General features: G+C 38.7%; 1 protein-coding gene across 2 annotated transcripts in view; it reads right to left on the bottom strand.

Moving 5' to 3' along the window:
* The window catches only part of SHTN1 (shootin 1), a 145,308-nt gene extending 123,981 nt beyond the window's left edge, over positions 1-21,327 (bottom strand). The window contains exon 1 of one of the 2 annotated variants that reach the window (XM_072971958.1): positions 21,247-21,327. The gene's annotated coding sequence lies outside the window, so the exon portion shown is untranslated. The remainder of the gene's footprint in view (positions 1-21,246) is intronic. The other variant, XM_072971960.1, reaches the window with a different exon arrangement.
* Between the last annotated feature and the right edge of the window lie 566 nt (positions 21,328-21,893).

The following is a 21,893-nucleotide window of genomic DNA, read 5'->3' on the forward strand; positions in this document are numbered from 1 at the left end:
GCTCAGATGCAAGGGGCTGGGGTGGGGGGGGGAGTACTGTCCAGAAAAGACCTAGAAAATATCAAAAGGAGGAGAAACTACAATACCTGCCTTGACTTATTTTGGTGTCACTGATGTTGCTGCACAGTGCAAAGTGTATGATGATACTTGCTGATTACAATGACAAGTAATATACTTCAGTTTAGAACGATGTATCATCAGCACCGTAGGGAACTACAGGTCTTACCTTGTGGGGGAAAAAAAGTTTAATTTCAGTCCAGTCTGTCAGTCCTTCCTAGGGTTTCACCTTTCCCAGTTTTCCCCTTCTCAGGAAAAAATCTTTAAAACCATTACATGGATAAAAATAGGTTTGGAGTTTCACGGGGGTAACCTTGTAATTTTGTGCTTCTTGGCTATTATCATGTGTTTCTTTAGAACACTTGGGTCAGTTGTCTAATTTGAAGAGCTCTGCTGACACCCCAAAGTACTTGTTCTAATTATTGCTTAACACACACATAAGAAGCTTCTTAGAAGATAAACTTTCATAATCATTTCCCTGATTTGAACTCAAAAAGAAATGTAAACATATATTACTATTAAATGAGTTGTGATTTTAATCACTGAAAAAATGTTATTAATTCTGATAAAGATCATTCTAAAGTGATAAAGATAAAAGCTGTCAAAATTAATTAAGCACATATTCATTAAACTCAAGGTGGCTTCAGTTTCTTTATTGCGCAAATACAATTAACACTTAATCTGAATTTCGATAAGTTATATAATCATGTGACTCAAAATAAAGGGAGGATACAACCTTGGCCTTCTCCGTTTTACATGGGAAAACATTAATGACGCTGACATCGGAGACAATTAGACAGTGTCAGCCAATTGTTTTTAGCCAGCTTTCTCTCACATCTGTGGTGTCTACAAGCAAGAAGGCTCATTGTTTCCACAGGCCTCCTTCGGGCCTTGGCTTTTTGTGTAAACCGTCAATCTTTTGGCGAATATCAAAGCCGTGAGGAAATTAGAACAGACCAGCTCTGCTGCCCTACACTAAAGCTTAGCAGGGTGCATCCACTATGCTACTAATTAGGCAGTGACCAACAAAATAACCTGTCAATGTCCGCTAGCCATTTCCCACACACCTGCATTTCATACCCTAATAAGCATACAGCAAGAGAGAAAAAGGGATAACTGCTGAAGTGTGAAAAATGAACAAAATATAACAATGTTTCCATCCCCACCTATACTTCTGGCAATTACCATTTAACATTAGGGGGACTCAACATGTCTGAAGACTCACAATACAGTATCTGAAACTAAAACCCAGGGGGGAAGCCACACATTGAGACTGTATTAAGGTTTGCTTCGAAAATATTACACTAAGAAGAATCTAGAGTTATGTATAAAACCCAGGAAACTGAAAATGATCATAATTTAGATTAGGGACCAAGAGGCTGACTTTTTAAAAACATTTTCCATTCAAGCCATTGAAAAAGAAATGCATACTATTCTCTTCATCATTTCCTTCCATGAAACAAAAATGTATCACAGGACAGGAAACAGAGGATCAGGTTGTTACTTTTTTCCTTATACTTTCCACCCTGATTCAGTAAATGTGTGATCACCATCATTCTTTTGACTGACTACATATTAATTTTTTTCAGGTCTCTTTTTTTCCCATGGATTCCCACTGTAAGTTCTGAAAACAGTATTTTATTTCCTAGCATTTTTCAATCACAGAGAAACCTACATGCCTTGGCAGTTGAGGAAACCAGGAAGGTGAATTAAATGGACTGAAAACACTCCTTTGCCCCTGATCTTTAAAGTATATTTAAAAGCTCTCATCATCCAAGTGTAGAAAGAGGTTCCATTACATTTTTAACAACATTATTCTTAATTGATTCCAACTGTATCTCTTTTTAAGATGCTTCCCAATGACTTCGGTCACAAAATCTCTAATGTTTTTATTGATTCCAGTATTTCTGAACTCAAAAAAACATACTATCTCAAAAAAAAATTTAAGGTAAAAAATAAGAAGTATAACAATTTGATTATTGTGATTAAAATAAAAGCAAAACTAACTGGATCCCTCTCAAACTGAAGGGTTAAGAAACAAACAAACTTTGAACAATGCCTCTCTCCACTTTATTTTGCCCTAAACAAAGATTTTGTGGTACAGGTATCCATACGATAGATTTCTTATGAAAAGGCCACTGGCTTTTAAGACCATATATCCACTGGAGCGGCTCCTTTTTGTGCCTAGGGATCCAGCTGAACTTTTTTTAAATAGAGAACAAGAGAAATGTAGGGACAGAATCGTTATGTGAAGAAACATCACTTCATCTCAATATGTGCCAAGGAATAGGGTATATTGTGAGAGCATCCTTGACAGAATCACATACAATATAGACCAACATTCAAATGGTATTTGTTAGATACTTCTGAATACTACTTTTCTTTTCATCAGACTTTATCCAAAAACAGCATTTTCAGTTATAAATAAAAACTTTCTCCACCTCTTCCTACTTGAACTCAAGTACAGAAGGCCCCTATTTAAAATGCAGCTCCGGAGCCGCCACCAGGCTGCCTGTTCAGCTGCCAGTGGCTTTTGTGTACAAAGATGTTAATTGGTCCTAATCCCCTCCTAGAAGCTGTTTTGGTAGCCTGACCTGGCACCCTGAAGAAGGACACCTTGGTGTGAAAAACTAAAGGGTCCATTGAGGAGGGAGTGAAAGGCAGCCAAGCATTCCAACACATTTTAATTTCAGGAATTAAAAAAGAGGAACATCATCATGGAGATCCTAGAGAAATCTTACAAAGCTTTAGTAACAGTGAAGCAAGTCCAGCAAACACCCGAGCTACACATACACACACACACACTCACAAAGAGAGAAGGAAGCCCCACAACAGGGGCAGAAGGAAATTCAGGTTTGCAAATTATAAACTCTTTCAGCTTATAAACTCATTCTCTGAAATTCAAAGACTGGACTTGACTAGTTGAAACATTTATTTTTTCCATCTTAAAATTTACCAAACTGACATGCTTATGAAAATCAGATTCCCATTCTGTTCAACTCGCCCAAAGGTTCTGCTAGAATATATGGTCTTATTTGGTTGAAGTAAAGCATCTATCTCAATGACTACATCTAAATTTGTATCATAACTCAGTTTCTGGAAGAAGACGTGAAGAGAAAAGGAGCAGGAATTCTCATGGCAAACTTTTAATCCACTTTACTACCTGTTAAATAAACAATCTTTTCTTAACACACTGTAAAATACTATCTACACTATGTACCAATTTAGAGAACATACATTTACACCCTGGGTGGCAAATTATGCTAATTGCATGCATGAGCTACAACTGCGGGGTTTTGAATTTTTTGACAGAGTTCACAGATCAACTTCATGGGTCAAAGGAGTTTGCCTTTCATTTGATAAAAGCAGAAAGATATGAAGGTTATGAATTACTAAAATTGCACCAAATGCCAGATTTTCAACAGTGACCTAGTTTATATTTTAATATCCCACACTGACTCTTGAAGGTTGTTTTTTTTTTTTCTTCATTAGCACATCAGACACAGATAAGGGCAAGAGAGTTGGAGGATTGCCTCTGGTGAGAACATTCACAATGTGTATCATTTGAGATGGAGTAGAATGTTCTCAAAACAACTGAGGAGTCACAGAAAGCAAATGGAAAGTTTTCTTGGCAGTGAATGGTCGTTCTAGGAGCAGAAGAAGGCATTCTGGTGTGCTTTTGAAAATCTGAAATTTGAGATGATCTAGCCCATCGAATAAGAGATTCCAATTATCAAGATGGAGGTTGCGTAATATAATCAGATATTAAAGACAATCCTCAAGGTTTTTCAAAGACAAAAACAGCAGCCCTAATGTGGTCATAATTATCCTTCCCATAGACCACTACACTCCTCCCACTGCATCTTTTTCAAACGTTTGCCAACAGTAACAACCAATGACCATGCCAAAATCCACTCTGAATGTAAGTATCAAACATGATCATGATGTGGACCTTACAAGACACTCTCCCAAATGACTCCTTTGTCATTTAGCAAATAAAGGAGAAAGAATGCAGGACTTGAAAAGTTATTCACTTTCAAACTCAGTATCTATGTTTTCCTGAATCCCCCCCGAACATGTCTTCCTACCAGTGGAGATGGTCCATTAATCCTCTATCACACAAGCTAACTTCTTGAGACAGACCAGCTCTGAAGGAGATGTAAAGAAAGAATGGCTGCCTCCTTTATATCCCTATTTTCAAAAGTCTTAAAATCCATAAAGACCTTAACAGTACCTGGTACAGGAAATTCAAAATAGTGTAAGTAAGAAAGTATAATGACCCTTCCAATATAAAATCTCATTTAAAAATTATTTAATGGAGGCCTACTATCTAAAAAATCACTTCATTTGTTTTTGGCCTCAGGAATTTAGACCAGAATTTAAATAACTTACCCAAGTTCACAGAGTTGTTAAACAGTGGGGTTAAAATATGAATCATGTCTGATTCCAAAAATCACTTTCTTTTTACCACACCATGACACCATGATGCATCCCCAAATTATTTTAAAATCCGAGAGAAGTAAAGTATAAAGATGCTAGTCTTTTCAAATGTCTAGCACTACCATAATCATGTGGTAGGTGCTCAATAAGTATTTGCTGAATTAAACTTTATTGGTCACTTCCTTTCTCTGATCTTTGAAGCCCAGCTTAGAATCTTAACTCTTTCTTATACTAAGCCCAATGGCTCTAGACAAGTTACTTCACCTCTAACTGCCTATCAGATTGTCACAAAGAATAAATACATGTAAAGCATCTGGCACAGCCTAGGCCAGGGCCTGGGAAACAGTGACAAGCAGTCTACCACCACCTGTTTTGTCACTAAAGTTTCACAGGTATGCCGCCCCACTCATTCGTTTATGTACTATCTATGGTTACTCTCAGGCTTAACAGCAGAGTTGAGTTCAACAGATACTGTATGGCCCACAAAGCCTAAAATATTTACCATCTTGCCCTTTACAGAAAAAGTTTACCAAAACCTGAAGTAGGTAACCAATAAATGTATGTTTCCTTTCCTTTAGTGAGTGAGATCACTTCCAGTTGAGTGAACTATATTTAAAAAAAAAAGTTAAAAAGAAAAGTTTTTAAGACTGAAGTACCATACTGCTAGCACCTACCCCTTCATATCCAGCCTGCGTATACAAGATCTGCATGGAATACTTATCGGTGGGAAAAGACACATAAAGGGCTGGGCACACCTCTACAGCCCAGGCTGGAGGACTGGATTATACGTATCTCCAAGGCATGGGACTCAGTCTGGTTCCCATTCATTTAGCTCGGACATTTCTTCCAGGTTAGGAAGAGATTCCTGAAGAAATGATATCTGAGCTGAAATCTAGAGATTAAGAGTTACCTAGGCAAAAATTGAGCGAATAAGCATTTAGAAAGGAGGAAGTAGGAATAGCTTATCAAAAGATTTTGAGGTGGGACAAATCTTATGAAATGGCTAGTGTGGCTGAAGCATAGTGAACAACATAGAAAAAGGTTAAAATGAGGCAGAGGGCAGGGCAGAGATAAGTCAGGATGGAGTCACATCACAGAGGACTCTTGTAGGTCTCAGTAAAAACTTTGGATTTTAGACTGAGACCTAAGTGTGTTAAGAAACTATTGGAGGATTTCAAGCGACATAATCCAATTTGTTTTTTAAGATCACTTCAGCTGTTACATAATGATTAAATGAACAGACGGAAGGAGCTGAAATAGGGAGCCTCCATGTCTAAGAAATGGCTAAAATCCAGATCTCCTAATTCTCAGTTAATTTTATTTTCACTACACTGGGCTGTTTGGGGGAAAGTGTATCACATAACATTGTATCTGGCTCTTCTCCAAGCTTTGATTAGTTAATGTAGAAGGGGCTTCAGGGACAGGCAGCTACATGGACCAGTAATCTGGGTGTGAAGATTTAAAGGACAAGGTAATAGACAAAAGTTCTTCTGTCACAGGCTTCAGGAAATTAGCCAAATTGGAGAAATATGATTCAACTGCCCAAGGAATAAGAGAACAGCTATAGAATGAAGAGCCAGAACCCTGGCCTAAGAAACCAACGTATGATTGCACCTAGGATAAGAAAGGCAGGACAATAATGTACCAATTCTTAATTCTGAGAATCAAGTGAAGAATTTTCAAGGGTCAGAGAGAGCTAATTTATTCTCTATGGTCCCAAGAGGATAGAGCAGGGCCAATGGGTAAAAGAAAACTAAAGGAAGACATATTTTTATCTTGTCATTGGGCAGAACTTTCTAACACAAAGTTGCTCAAAGAGAGAGCAGCCTGTTCTTGACAGGATGATTCAAGGAATTTACTCACCAGTATTCCAGGTACTATACTGAGTACTAGAGTAAGCTCTCCATCACTGAATGCTTTGGGACCACTTGGCTGAATTAGGGACTATAAAAGTCCCTTCTAGCATGAAACTGGATGGTTGCCACAAAACTTCAAAGTGTTCATGTGTTAAAGTATACCTTTCTCTACTCCCAATTACAAAAAAAAAAAACAAACTGTTTTTAAATGGTAGAAGTAAATTCATCAGGAAAGTTCAAGCTCTGTCTCTTTTCACAGTGAAAACCTTTTCTGAAAACTAACCCGTCTCCACGGCTGACTCTGTCACCTACAGCTACAGCACAGGCATTACTGTATCCTAAGGAACAGGATTACCGGCTGCCTGCTCTAATCAGAGCACCTAGTGAGACGGAGAAACACCCAAGGGGCTTACACCTCTAACAGGATGGCAATACATCTGTCCTTTCAGGTTCCTGTGAATCAAATCTCAGATACCAAGGTACTTCAAATATTTTATTGAATCTTAGGCAGAGACCAAGATTAATTCTTTATTAGGCTCTACAAAGACTTTGGCATTGCTACTTAAATCTTACACTCTAAAATTAATTCAGTCCAAATGTTCAGAGACTTATTTCCTTCTCACTTCAAATACCTGAGGAAATGGACTGCTAGTGAAAAAGCCCTGCATTGTTAGAAAATCCAAACCACGACATGCTTCCTGGGATCTGAAAATTAGCAGGAGCTCACCCTCCAGCTTCCTGTCCTAGTGTTTTCTTGCTTTTTTTTCCCCTCAAACAAGTGGATCTAGTTACATTTGTTTCACCTCTCAGATATTTTGGCAATTTTCCTTTTTGAACCGAAGAATTCAGTTCCTTTCTTAACAGTCCAAGCAGGAAAGGCAGGTGAAAAAGTTAACTGAAAAAACTAACAGTGCGGGTACCATAATTACCCAAGGAATATAAAGCTCTATTCTCTCAGTGATGAAAAAGGGGAATTACACATGTAACTTCCATTAACATTAATGGGACTTACCTACATAAATCCCTTAAGCATCAGCGGGAAGAATGGACTCAGCGTAACTGTCGGCCCGGCACTTTTACTCTTTCAGTCATTTCTATTACATGATTAAAAGGCAAAGAATGGGTGCTCTGCAAACCAGAACCAGATGAAGCTTCACTCCACAGAATTTATCGTCACCTCTTCTTCAGGGCCATTTTGTAGAATGATTATAAAAACTGAGGTCTTTATTTCATTTTCTTTCCTTGTTCATTTTTGACCTGATGGAAACAGAACCTAATATGCCACGTAGTTTTTTACATGAGCTTTCCCTTAGTGGTGGTGGCTTTTGGAGCTACTCTTCCTGCCTCAGAACGCAATTATCAGCAAACCATGCTGAAAAAAAAATCTTAGCTAGATATACTGCTGAGCAATAGCTTAATGGGGGAATACACTCTTATGCCCAAATCATTAAGATACAAAGCAGAAGGTGTGGAGAATTGTTGTGCAAGCACAAATTTACAATACCGACAAAGAAAACAAATCTTACTGGGGATGAAGGGGAAATGTTTTGAAAGAGGTGGTATTTGAACTGGGTCTTGAATACAAGTGAAAAAAATTTCTAATACAACCTTAGGACCCAATATGAATAAGGAAACCCTTAAGGAACAATCAAGGAGGAACAATATAATAGTAAAGATGGTGGATTTAGTGCCAGATAAACCTGGGTTTGACCTCTGGTTCTGACTAGCTGTGTGACCACATCAAGCCTTAGTTTCTTCATCTATAAAATGTGGACAATAACACCTACCTCATAAGGTTGTTGAGGAAAGTAAATGAGGCAGTTGTGGAGTTTAAAAGGCTTCGCCCTACGTCTGGTAATACTAATTCACTATTCATTTGGTACTATTACCATTACAATTATTTGTCTTGGAGAGCCTCCAAATTATTTAGCATTAAGAGTCTCCACAGTAAAAGAAGGTGTGTCTGATATCCCTGGGAACTCTGTGAATTAAATTCCAACTAGGCTAATCTCCTCTCTCTTCAACACACACTCTTCGAGCCCCACCACACCTCACTCTCCTTACCTGAGATTCGTATCCTTCCTCACAACCAATCCCCTCTCACCACCCAGATCCATATCCCTCATCCAGAAAACTGTGCTAGACCACCTGAACCCAAAGTGATCTCCAAAACCATAAAACTAATCTGGTGAAAATCCTATTAGGTAAGTAGATTAGGAATTCTTACTTATAGATGAACTAACCAAGGTCTAGAAAGGTGAAATGATTTGCCCATAGTCACATGACTAGTATTTGGCAGAGCCAGGACCAGAATCTCAGTCTTTCGATTTCTAGTCCCGATTCTCCTAAACCCTAGGATCTTGGCTCAAATTAGTCTAATGATAAACAACCATGATTATAGTATATTTTAAAAATAAGGTGAGAACAATCATGCATGGGGTTGTTTTTCATTTTTTTCTGGCTTGGGCTTATCAGCAGAAAATGATCATGGTTTTAAAACACCAGATGAACTAACTAAATTAAATAACAAAGCAGTTCTAATGATGCCCTACATTGACTGGAACCACTGAGGGAAAGCAAAAACAGAGCCATCCCTAGGACTCTACCTCTTGGGCAGTCTTCCCAGGCACAAGCCTTTACGATCAACATCCAGGGAGACAGCTGGGAGTAGACACAGAATCAGCTGCTATAGGAAATGGTTTAGGCTCCCTAGTCTGACATTCAAAGCCAAAGAAAAACAAGTTCTCAGCTACCTTTCAAACCTCACTTCTACTACTCCCTTACTTAGTTTTGGGGGAAGAGTCAAGAGGTTAAAGAATTATGCATTACCATGGATACAATCTTTTAACATTTGATAGGTGACATGAATAGGGTGAGGGAAGTAAACAGGTGAGAAAAGCTTGACCTTGTAGAGAGAGGTGAGAAGAACCTGACTTTGTACAGATCTAGGTTCATATTCTGGCTCTACACATTTTTTGCTACAGTATACCTTGAGCTAATTACTTAATCTGAGCCTCATTTTTCTCGCCTGTGTGTACGTAATCTCCCTCAGAGAGTTTCAGAGTAGTCCCTGGACCAGCAGCACAGCACCACCTGGGAACTTGATAGAAATATAAATTGTCAGACCCCACCAGAAGACCTATCGAATGAGAACTCAGTACTATGGTGGTGGGCCCAGCAATATGTATTATTACAAGCTCTCCTGGTGATATTGAGACACACAAAAATTTGAGAACCAATGGTCTATCTTATAGCAATTTTTAAGCCTTGATTGTACATTGCAATCACCTGAACAGCCTTTTAAAAGTACTGATGCCTTAGTCTCATCCTGAGATTCTGATATAATTAGTCTGGCCCTTTGGTCTCCAATTTCTAAAGACCACCCCAACCACTGCTCCAGGTGACTCTAATGTGTAGTCAAGGTTAAGAACTCTTGCCTTAGAGGGTTGTAGTAAGGATTAACTGATTTAAAATATCTTCAGCAATTAGCACAATGCCTTGCACACAGTAGACACATAATACATGCAAGCTTCCCTCAGCAGAAAATATCCTTTTATTTTATAGTGCTTTTGTTAACATTTCAGATCAGAAGGAAATAAACCAAAACATTAACAGTAATTTTCCCTGAGTGATAGGATTATGGGTGATTTTTTAAATCTTTTTTGTACTTTCCCACAATTTCCCCGGGCATTAACATGTATTACATTTATAATCACAAATTAATGAAGATAAATTTCAATAGGAAAAAAGTCTTCTGAGGTTCTTAGCTTATAAACATGGTCCTATAATTATCCTGTCAATTAATTAACGAGGCAATCATATTATTTGCACTTTACAGACGGAAAAACTGAATCATAGAAGTAGAGGCTACCTGAGTTTATACAGGATTGTGATGACAGCTGAAGTTGTAACTAATTTTTCTGGAACATCTCTCATATCCCTTAGAGAGCAGTACTGTCTCTCAGTATGACACAAAATGGGGTCCTGGAGGCATCAGTGTTGAAGCTGTTCAAATCCCTTTGATCCCTAAGAACTACCTTGAGTCTCCACCCCCACTTCCAGCTGATCCATGTAAGCTACCCTCGCTTCAGAAACAACCCCAGCAACCGTACTCACACACTGCTGCCGCGACCAAAGAGGGGACTACTACGCACCCTGGATTTGTAAGGCCCGCTGCAGAAAGTGGGGTCATGGGAGAAGCAGCCGGGAATTCTGACTTTTTTGTTTTCGGTAGTCTCGGCTCTGCAGATATGAATAGCAAAGCAGCCACAGTTGCCATGTACGCTCTGCTTACTGTGCACCAGGCACCAGATTCAGCATTTATAAGCATTTACAAAATGGGTCTAGATTCGAGCAGTCATTCTCAAACTTCAGAGTGCATCAAAATCACCTGGAGGGCTTGTTAAAACACAGATTACTAAACCTCAGGCTCCAGGGCTTCTGATTCAGCAAATCTGGGATGGGACCTAAGAATCTGCTTTCCTAACGAGTCTCCTGGTGATGCTGAAGCTACAATTCAACCACACTTTGGGGACCACTGGATTAAATCATCTGTAGGGTACTTTCCAGCTCTGATATTCTGGTTTGAACTCAAACCCAAATTCTTATCCTATGACCCCATATTGAGACTTAGAAATTAACCCTCAAAATTCTCAATGTCCTTCTCACAATCCCCCATGACTTCCACTTGGTCCAAATGAAGTTTCTATTCAAATGTGAATCTAGCAAAGTCAGTGCAACGGCACCTGTGGTATCTGTGGTGACCCTCTGCAGTTGGGAAGGCACAAACCAAGCCCCAGCTCCCAAGCACATAGCAATTTTCTTAATAATAAATTCCTGATCATCAGAAGCAGGGCCACCAGTCAATCACAGACACATTCAACAAAGCACCCTAGCCCTTCATTAATGCTTGTCTTTTCACACCACACAAAGGCTGATATTGTACATTAAAGCCTTTTCCCCCCACCACCAAGAGGGCCCGGCCTGCTATGATGAGAAGAGAAAGCACAATATTAAAATGTATTAGGACCTTACAATGCTTTAAAATTTACAAAGCATTACCACGCCCATAGTTTCATTAAGGTTTCATAACAATACTCTGAAGTAGGCATTATTATTCTGTTTTATACCTGAGGAAACTAAGGCTCAGACAGACTAAAGCCCCACAGTTAATGAGAAATAGAACCGGAACTAGAACCCAGTTCTCCTGCCCCCCAGGCTAGGCATGCTTCCAACATCTCTTGATCCAAATTAGAGAAAATTTCAAATTAAAATTTATCTTCCTGACTCCCTTCTCCCTCAGCATATTAGCAAGAATGAATCATTATGGGTAACTAGACGAAGAACTCTAATTGCAGGTCTCTGAAAATGGAGAAGTTTAATTATATAGTTACATATGTGATTTATCAACCAGTTTTGATAGTTGACAATTCTCTTTAAAGAATTCTTTTCCTCTAAAAATTAAAATAACGTATTTTAAAATCTGCCCTGGAATGCTTTGTTTTCATTCAAATAAAGAGATGACTGTTTCTTATAAGTGTCATGATTTTTAGGCAATTGGTCTAATGTCAGACAGCCATTAATTCCTGGTAGATTTATCATGATTAGGTCTGAAACTACAGAGGCTTTATCTAAAACAAGAGTCATTTTCTGGACAAAGCTAAGTAGCAGAAACTTGTCTGAAATGGAAGGGGCCATTCTTTAAGAAACTTTAAACCTTCTATTCCTAACTCTCTTTGGATAGTAATGTCCTCCAAATACCACCCATGTGGAATGAGGCTGGTACAAATTTGATTTTGCTCTAGGGAGGGAAAAGCTGATGGGTCATCATGCCAAAGGACAGAAAATGTCAAAGTTTCCTAGAGCTACTAAGGCTGGTCAAGAACGAGGAAGGAGCATGATGCTCACAAAAGCAAGGTCAGGGCTTTGAATCAGGATTGGGTCTCAGGCTGACCAGCATCTGAAGCAGGCTGTAACAGTACTGCCTGTCTGCCTCTGAGTTCCCCGAGAGAGTAAGGCTCCAGCTAATTCTTACCCTCAGGTCCTAAGAGAGCCTGTCTTGACCATCACTGGGACTTTCTTCTGTTTCCCACTTTACTGGCAATCACAGGCATTTCTTCTCAGAGAAGTTAACTTACTTGTTAGAATAGCACAACTCATAAGTGGTAGAATCGAGATTCAAACACAAGTAGAATCTCATTTATTTAGTCAACAAACACTTACTCAAACCTTCTAAGTGCCAGACACTGAGCTAAGTGATGTGACTGCTGTCTCAGAAGAAAGTAGGGCTGCCTGGAGAAGACAGAACATGGAGTGGGTATGAATACCACCACCACTCCTTTATGCTGAGGCTGCTCCCACATGCAGGCAGTTTCTGCTGGTACAAAAAGCAGTTTGTTCTGCCTTCTTCCCTTTCTACTATAGCCTCCTCAAAGGAGACCTGATTTGCCACAGCCCAGGCAGGGTTTCCACTACCTGGGGAGAAAACTATACGCTAGACAAGAAGCAGGCCCTTTGGTAGGTGGGCTGCTCATCCACACACCAGCACTCGCTTTAGAGCAGTCACTTACTAATGGTACCCTATAAAGTGGCAATTTACCAAATAGTACTAATTTAGAACCTGGTCCTTGAAGAGTTAATACACCTCCCTCCAGAGGTGCCTAATCGACTCCTTGCCAAGACAGTCTAAAAGGAGATCTGTCCAGCGTGCGACAATTCTGCCAAGCTGTTCAGGGCTTCTGCTGCCTTCATGTAAGGTATCACAATGGAGATGCAGTGGTCTGGGGGGAAAGGGTACTGGGGTCTAGTGCTTGCTCTGCCCCTTGAGTCAATCTATAACAAATCCTTTCCCCTTTCTGTGCCTCAGTTTGCCCAACTTTGAAATGAAGGTTTCTAAGTATCATTCCAACTTTGACAGTCTAAGACAATTGTTATTCTCTTTTGGGGTCACAAATTCCTTTCAGAAATCTGCTAAATGACTGTCTCTCCACAAAACTGTGCCTACAATTCCATGGAAAATTCATGGAATTCCTAAAGTTCAAACTAATGCTCTTAGTCCAGTATGGACTTTGAAGTCAGCTAGGTCTGGGATTGAATCCTGACGATCTCTCGCTCATTCTCACTCTCTCTACCCCAGTTCCTCTCCCCTTCCCCCCTCCTATGGGCAAGTCTCTTACCTTTGATCCTCATCCAGAAAAATGGCACCAATAACACTAATATTGCTGTGAGAATGAGGAATAATTATAGACAAGTGTCTGTCCATAGAAGGTGTTCAATAAATGGCAACTAAAAAAAAAAGGTAATGGCACCTGTCGTGGGTGTTCAGAGAATGTTTGTTTTCTTTCTTTCCCGCTGTAGTCAGCACTTATCTGTGCACTTCAGGTATTCCATAAATGCTGCCTGACTCTCAGTGCTATCTTAAAACTCCCTCCTCTGTCAAGCTGTTCTAGTGATGGGAGACCTTCCCTTACACTCCCCTGGACTATTTCAAGCCTCCAAACATCTCTTTGAGACCAGTCTCTCCTTCTATATTCCATCCTACTTATCACTGTCACATTAATCTTCCAAAAATCAACACTCCAACAGTGACATGCTCCACAGCTCACAAATCTTTTAATAATCTACCATGTTTTTTAGCATTTCACTAAGAATTTGTTCAAGTGAAATAATAATGGGAGCTGACTTTACTGAGCTCTTACTATATGCCAATCAATCACTGATTAAGTGAATACATTATTTCATTTAATCCTCTAAACAGCCCTAAAGGCAACTTAGTATACAGAAGGCTAAGAGTATAATCTCCAAAGTTTGCTTGAGTTTGACTCTGATTCCACCATTTATTAGCTCTATAATCTTAGACAAGTCATTTAATCTCCATGTCCCTCACTTTCTCATGAAGAATGGAGATAATTATAGAAAATGACTTACGTAATACTGCAACAAACTGAATGCAGGAGCAGACATAAGAATTCAATTGTCATCTATAAAGCCATACATGAACACAATTTGCAAATGTATTTTTTAAATGCCACAATTCTTACTAATTTTGTTTGTTTGGGATAATATACTTTTCATAAAATTGTGATTTATTTTACCATGTAACAGGTTTACCATTTTTAAATGAACAAATATATTTTTGAAATGTCTGCCTTTTCATTTCTAGTGAGTTAACTACCAATAGATACAAGTAACTAAAATCTCTTTGGAGTACTCAATATTTTTTATGAGTGTAAAAGGTTCCTGAAGCAAAAGATGTGAGAATCACTAGCATGAAGTATAAGAAAATGACCATTATTAACAGTCTGACTTCTCAATCACACTCTCTTAGGAAGATCTCACAATCTGGGCCAAATGTCACATTTGAGCTTAAAAGGACAGGGTTAAAATTGCTGTGTTGAATGTCACTGGAGATCCCTGTAGGTGGTGGTGGGAAATCATTAATGGACTTTCTGAAGATTCACAGGAAGTGACTCTCCCTTACAAGCAAGTCTCTCTGGTAAACTTCTCAGGGTATGAAAAAAAGAAGAAGAAGATGGCTTATAGAGATAAGAAGACCAAATAAGATTATATACATATAATTTACACATAAAATTTAGAATGGCATGTGACAAGTGCTAAATAGATATGAGTTATAAGAGCTATATTTATACTGCTCATTTTACAAATGAGGAAAGTAAGGCCCATATACGTTATAAAGCAATATTGCCCAAAGGCAAACAGTTAAACTCCAAAACTATATATTGGAAAACCAGTGTCTTCTCTGATGGTCTGAATTATTTGACCTTCATTCAAAGTCTTCTAGAATCTAACTTCAACTTACACTATTGAATACTTCTACAAGTTCTTCCTTCCCACCTAAATTTATTCTCCAACTGCTGAATTCTGGGGCATTTGCTTCTCAAAGGCTGAGACTAGGATTGTCTACATCATCAATGCATCTCCAGTACCTAGCAGTGCCTACACTACTAGCTCAGAGCATAAAGCAGAAGCTCTGCTCAACAAAATTTAAATATTTGTTAAATTAAATTACAACTCCATTCAGCAACTCATTTGACTCTTACCATTCATTGCCTTAAAATGTCAATTATCTTTTTTCTATCTTTCACCATGTAATAAATATTTATGGAGCATCTATCACATGCTCCATGTTAGACAATATTTCTTTATATTTCCCATTTTATCTAACATAATACCTACATGCTGCCTATTATGAGCTAAGCAGTTATGTGATGACTGTAAAATGGAATGATTTTCCAGCTCGGATCACATGAGAAGGCAATTATAACAAAACATCACCTATGAAGTATTCTAGCCAAATACGTCTAATTTCCAGCTCACAAAAAATATGGGGGAATTGAGCAACAAGTTAAATGACACTGTGAGGAAACAATCAGAAAAATATACAACGCATTTCATTCTACAAGGCAGCTGGCCTAAACCTTCCAAAAGTCAGTATCATGGGGGGGGGAGAAAAGAAATCAGACAACTTTCTAGATTAAAAGAAACAAAAGTGATATAATAACTAAATACAATGCAATAACCAAATACAATGCAATAACCCAGATTTGACCCTGGATTAAATATATATATATATATATTTATGACATATATATATGACATTTATGACATATATATATATGACATTGTTCGGACATGGGGAAATTTTAATACATAGTGGATTCAGGTAATATTACAAAATTATTGTTTATTTTCTTAGATGCACTAATGGTCTTGTAGTTGTGTAGAAGAATGGCCTTAGGAGATACATTCTGAAGTGCACAGGGAAGAAGCATCATGATGTCTGCAACATATTCTCAAATGGTTCAGGGAAGGGCAGATGGACAGAGAAGTACATAGAGAAAGTGAAAAGAATAAAACGTGTAAGAAAATGCTTTTTAAAAGGCAGATTTTCATGAGATGACTTATGAAATTAAAAGGATTGAAATACTCTGTATTAATAAACTTTGAGATTCTAGTCAGTCAACAAATGTTAAAGCACGTACCATGTATCAGACCTAGGAATAGCGATCCAAACAGTTAAAACAAATTTAAAAAAGCTGTGAGAACTCTCAACCTTTCCGTATAATCTTAAATTTAAGAACAATAATATTTAAAGTATCTTATCTCATTTTTTTAAAAAGACAGTTCAGTCAATGCTTCTACCCACTTAAGAAAGTGCTGGGAAAGGTAACTGTTCCTCTAACCCTCACAACTCAAGAAAAAAGTGGGAAGTTAATCTGAGTGGTGAGCACTAATATTCATGGAATCACTACATGGGTGCCTTAAAGAACAGAGGTACTAACCCTCTCCACCTTTCTCTCCTTCTCTGCCAGTGCCTAGATGGATAAATTCAATTCTAGGTGGGGAACAGGAGACAAGCTTGGGAGTCACTTGCTGCCAATTATTTAGTGTCTTATTTTCAGCTGATTCGAATAAGAAGGGAAGAGCAGTGAGTAATTAGCACCCTGTAACCCTCAATACTTAAATAAGTGATCTCTGAGCTTAGGGCCATTCAGCATCTTCCTCCATGCCAAATTATCTCTACCTAATTCTTCATGTCTGATTGCTGTTTCAAATGCACTACCAGATTATTGACTTAAACCCAGCTTTAGACCTGCATTTGAAAAACACAACTGTGGCTGCAATATGGAGAATAGGCTGTAGGGAAGAAAAATCAGAAATAAATTAGGAGACTTTTACAGTAATCTATGAACTGAGATGATAGCAGCCTGGACTAGAGCAGAAATAATGAAAACAAGAAGTGAACATCCTAAAAAGATTTAGAAGGTATACTGTAAAACTTACTACGGTCCCATCTTCACTGAGTTCTGTGCTGCTTTTTCTCACCCTGAAGGAAGAATTTCCTCTAGTCATCCAACATTTCTCCCTTCTGAGAAACAGCTGGCTGAGCCAGAAGGAGACTGGCTCTTGGATAATAATCACAATATTTCAGCCACAGAGCTATGAGCTACCTGTCTCTAGCCCAAGTTTCCATGGTCTTGGAGAAGCTAGGTCAGCAGCTTTCACTAAACAATAAGAAGAATGGAGCATTTCACATGAAAACTCAGTTGTTACTGCTCCACTTGCAAACAATATCTCTACAATACAGAGAAAGAAATTCTATTTTCATTTTTCAATAAATCCCAACTATGCTGTTTTTCATAAAGTGCCAACACTCATCCTGAAAAACTAAGAAATTTTCCAACAAAAAAAACTATTAGAACTAATAGAGTTCATCAAAGTTACAGGATACAACATATATATATATATATATATGGTACAAACTACTATGTATAAAATAAGCTACAAGGAAATAATTGTGCAGCACAGAGAATATAGCCAATATTTTATAACAACTTTAAATGGAGTATAATCAATAAAAAATTTTACTCACTATGCTGTACATTTGAAACTTATACAATATTGTAAATCAACTAACTTCAATTTTAAAAAAAATAATAATAATAAAGAGAGGGAAAAAAGGATGAATATACAAAAGAAGCAGTTGGATCTCCAGTTCAATCCCATCTCCTACCCTGAGTAGACAGGAGACCACCCCTCTCCTACCTCAGCAGAAAATTAGAAATCTTCTTCTTTCTGGATATAGTGAACCAAGGACTCTGAATTGGAAGACACAAGGCACAACTAGGCAAAAATGAATAAGTGAAAGTCTGCACACTGGTCAGTGAGACTCCCACTCCTCTTTATATGCTTAACTGCCAAAAATCTTGACAGTTACCCTCTAGTCAGGGGATTGGAAAATTCTTCTCTAAAAAAAATCTGAGATATAAGGAAGGACATAAAGATACTGATATTCAGTGGTCCCTAACAAAACATTCCTACCAGATCACCAAGTGGTAAATCTCAATATTCAACAAGCCCCATTCACACACAGAAAGCTTTTGACCAAGTTTTTCGTGTCCTAATATTAAGTATGAGCAAGCTAACAGAATAAAAAGAGAAAGAACTTCAAATTATTATTAATATTCTCAGACAGATAAGAGTGCATTCTTGAAACAATAACAGGATATTATATATATTTTTTAATTTCAAACACTGTCCAATAGAACTTTCTGTGATGATGGAAATGTTCTACGTCTGTGCTGTCCAACATGGTAGCTACTAGCTACATTTGGCCATAGATCACTTAAAATATAGCTAAGGAACTGACTTTTAATTATACTTAATTTTAATTAGCCCCATGTGACAAGTGGATACCACGTAGGAGAGCTAAGATTTAGAAAATCAAACACAGCTCTTGGATATTAAAAATGAAAATCTTAGCAGGTATATTAGAAGATAAAGTTGGTCAGGTACTGTCCTAAGTGCTTTATAACATATTAACTCATCCAAAACACCAAGTGATAGAAAACAGGAAAGGAAAGATAAAATTACAAGATAAGTCCAGGAGACCCAATATTCAAATAACAGGAATTCCAGAAAAATAACTAGAAGAAAAGGAAGGGAAGAAATTAAAGAAATAATTCAAGATAACTTCCCAATGAAGGACATGAAAGGCTTGCTGAGTACCCGCACAATGGGTATAAAAAGACGTATTCCAAGCACATTTTTTTGAAAGTTTAGACTATCAGGACAAAGAAAAGATTCTAAAAACTTCCAGAGAGAAATAACAGTCACACATTTTTAAAAATCACAAATCAGAAGAGCACTGAATTTAACAGCAACACTGGAACTTAGAAGGTAATAAAGCAATGTCTCCAAAATTCTGAGAAAAAGGGAGTACCAATCTAGAATTCTATATTCAAACAAATAATCATGTAAGTGTAAGGGTAGGATAGAGCCACTTTCAGACATGCAAATTGGGGTGGTGGGGGGAGGAGGGAGGGGAATTACTTCCACACACCATATCTCAAGGAGCTACTGAACGAAGAGCTCTACTGAAACAAGGGAGTAAATTATCAAAGAAAAAACAGAATCTGGGAAATACAGCTTCCAACCCAAGAAAGGATAATGATTCCAAGAGTAACAGCAAAGAAAGATGCTAGGAAAATACCTGTGCCACAGGCTTAGAGAGCCAGCAGCTCCCATTAGAGCAGGACAGAAACACCAAGACAGGTATCTCCAAAAAGAAGGAATTGGGAGAATATCTGATGCACATGAGCTCATTGAAGATTTACGCTCATGGCAAAGTTTGAAATCAATTTGTGATTAGTAAAGGGGCCAATTAAACAAAAAATTAAGAAACTATTACCTCCAGGGAAAACAAAAGTTGTACCAAAAAATTGATTTATAATACATTAACAGCTCAACTGTGAATAGGGTTTATATTGTAACAATGTAAATACAAAATGTTGGTCTGCCCTCCCCCCTCAAAAAAAGTTAAAACAGTACTGAAGGAAAGGAACTTGGGATATATAAAGGAGATGAAGGGGAGGAATTAAGAAGTAAAGGAAACATTCAAAAGAATTTAAGGTGGTTACTGCTTGAGAATGAGGGCAAGGGACTGCTCTTTTATGAAAAGCTTGAAATTTCAACTTTTTATCACTTTGAAAATACACCTGTTTAATTTTAAAGGTGATCCTAAATGATATACAAGATTAACAATCAGCCCAGGAAAGAGAAGAAACAAACTATATGTTTGCAGTAACTTTAGGGAATTTATGTTGCATGTAGTTCCAATATCAATTATTTGAGAAATTAGCATATAGAAAAGCTTCTGATGGATCATATCTAGTAGTAGACATTAAAGTTTCTAGCCTAACTTTCAAAAAATGTGAATGGGAATATAAATTCATTCAATCTTTGGTCAGTATCTATTAAAATTGTTAAAATACATATGTGACACAATAATTCCACTTTCAGAAATATCAGTATAGGTGCAGAGGCACAAGAATGTTCTCAGAAATATATTTGTAAAGAAAAAAAAAAGAAATACAAATTTCCATCAATAAATGAATGGCTAAATAAATTATGATACATTCATATTATGAAATTTAGAGAGATTAAGAGACTAGATAGACCTATTAAAGTGACATAACAGGATCTCCAAGATACACTATTAAATGAAAAGGAAGTCACAAAATAATTATTTGCCACCCTCCCTCTTGTCTCTGAACAGACATGTTCATAGAAAGCTCAGGAAGAGAATCTTAAAATGAAATAATACTTTTGTTTAGAAAGAAGTGTTGGTATCAGTGTATTAACTTGACCCTAGCCTCCACCATTGATGAGATCAAAACATTAACTCCTGCCTACATTTCATCCTCCCCACCTGCAGCCTAATTTCAGATCTCAATACCTAACATCACTGTTCACTAACATCTCTCCTCTGCCTGCACCTGCCTGATCCAGTAACTCAGCTTTCCTCCCATTGCTGCCCTACCAAAAACAGCCCCTTTGCCTACAGAATAAAGATCTTTAGTTTGGTATACGAGACCTTTCTTGATCCTGCTACTTTTTCAGCCTCATCTTTCACTTCTACTCAGTGTGTGCCCCGCCTCCACCTCCTTTCACTCCAATTCATTTTATTTCCCTTTCTCCTCCCATCCCTCCCTGGACTGCCTTTGCTAAAAGGCCTGAAACACCTTCCTGATCATCTCAGAATCCTACAGTCCTTCTCTAGAGGCTCTCTGCCCAACCCAACCAATAATGCCCTCTCACCCCTCTGCTTGTTCTCCATAGTATCAACTGACATCTGGGACAGCAACATTAAACTTGCATTTAGCTCTTCACTGGATGAAGTCTGACCCTCAGGAAAATGGGCTGGATGAACTTACCTACAGACCACCTATCTAACAGATGGCAGTCTTACTAGCAAATGAGAAGAAGGGAAAACAAAACAAAATCCAGACACTCCTTACTGGGCATCTTTAGCAAACTCCTCATCCCTCCCATCCTTGCTTCTCCCCTTCCAAGGACTGGGCCCATTACTCACAGCCTGTGTTGCTGCCCTGAGCGTTGGTCTGGAGGACGGAAAGGCGGCGTTTGGCCTACCTCCCGCTCCTTTTTCACGAGCTGAGCAGCTGGGTGGCGACAGGCAATACCAAGAAGGGTGGCGGCCGAAACTCCTCATGCTGGTTCCTGCTGCTCCACAGACCTGGATCCCTGCTGACCTCTTCAGAGCCTGATCTTCAGAAAAGGCATCATTTCCCTTGCTTTTTTTTTGCCAGGGCTGGGCAAGAAGGCGCCACGGCCGGACTCAGATTAGGTCAAGGCCAGGCAGCAAAAGCGTCAATACAGGCCCAATTGTCCGTTTTCCTGGCGGCTGGGAGCAGGAGGGATGAGACGCGGGGAATCCGGGTAAGAGAAGAGAAGCCCAGTCACCCCGAGAGCTCAACCTACGGAGTCCTTCAAACCCTCACGCGGTGGAGAGGCGGCGCCTAGTGCACACGCCAGCTTGCGCAGAGTGCAGGGCGCATGCTCAGTGAGGTGCCCCGCCCTCGGGGCCCCCGGCCTTCCGGTCGGTCCGAGGTCTCCACCGGAACTCACCGCGGACACCCCAGCCTTGGGGCCAGGTTCGCCCCAACCCCTTCTAGGGTTCAGGCTCTGCATCTGATTCCCTCCCTGACTCAAGGAAAATGG

This window comes from Vicugna pacos, chromosome 11, assembly GCF_048564905.1.
Source record: "Vicugna pacos chromosome 11, VicPac4, whole genome shotgun sequence".
In the NCBI taxonomy this organism is placed as follows: domain Eukaryota; kingdom Metazoa; phylum Chordata; class Mammalia; order Artiodactyla; family Camelidae; genus Vicugna; species Vicugna pacos.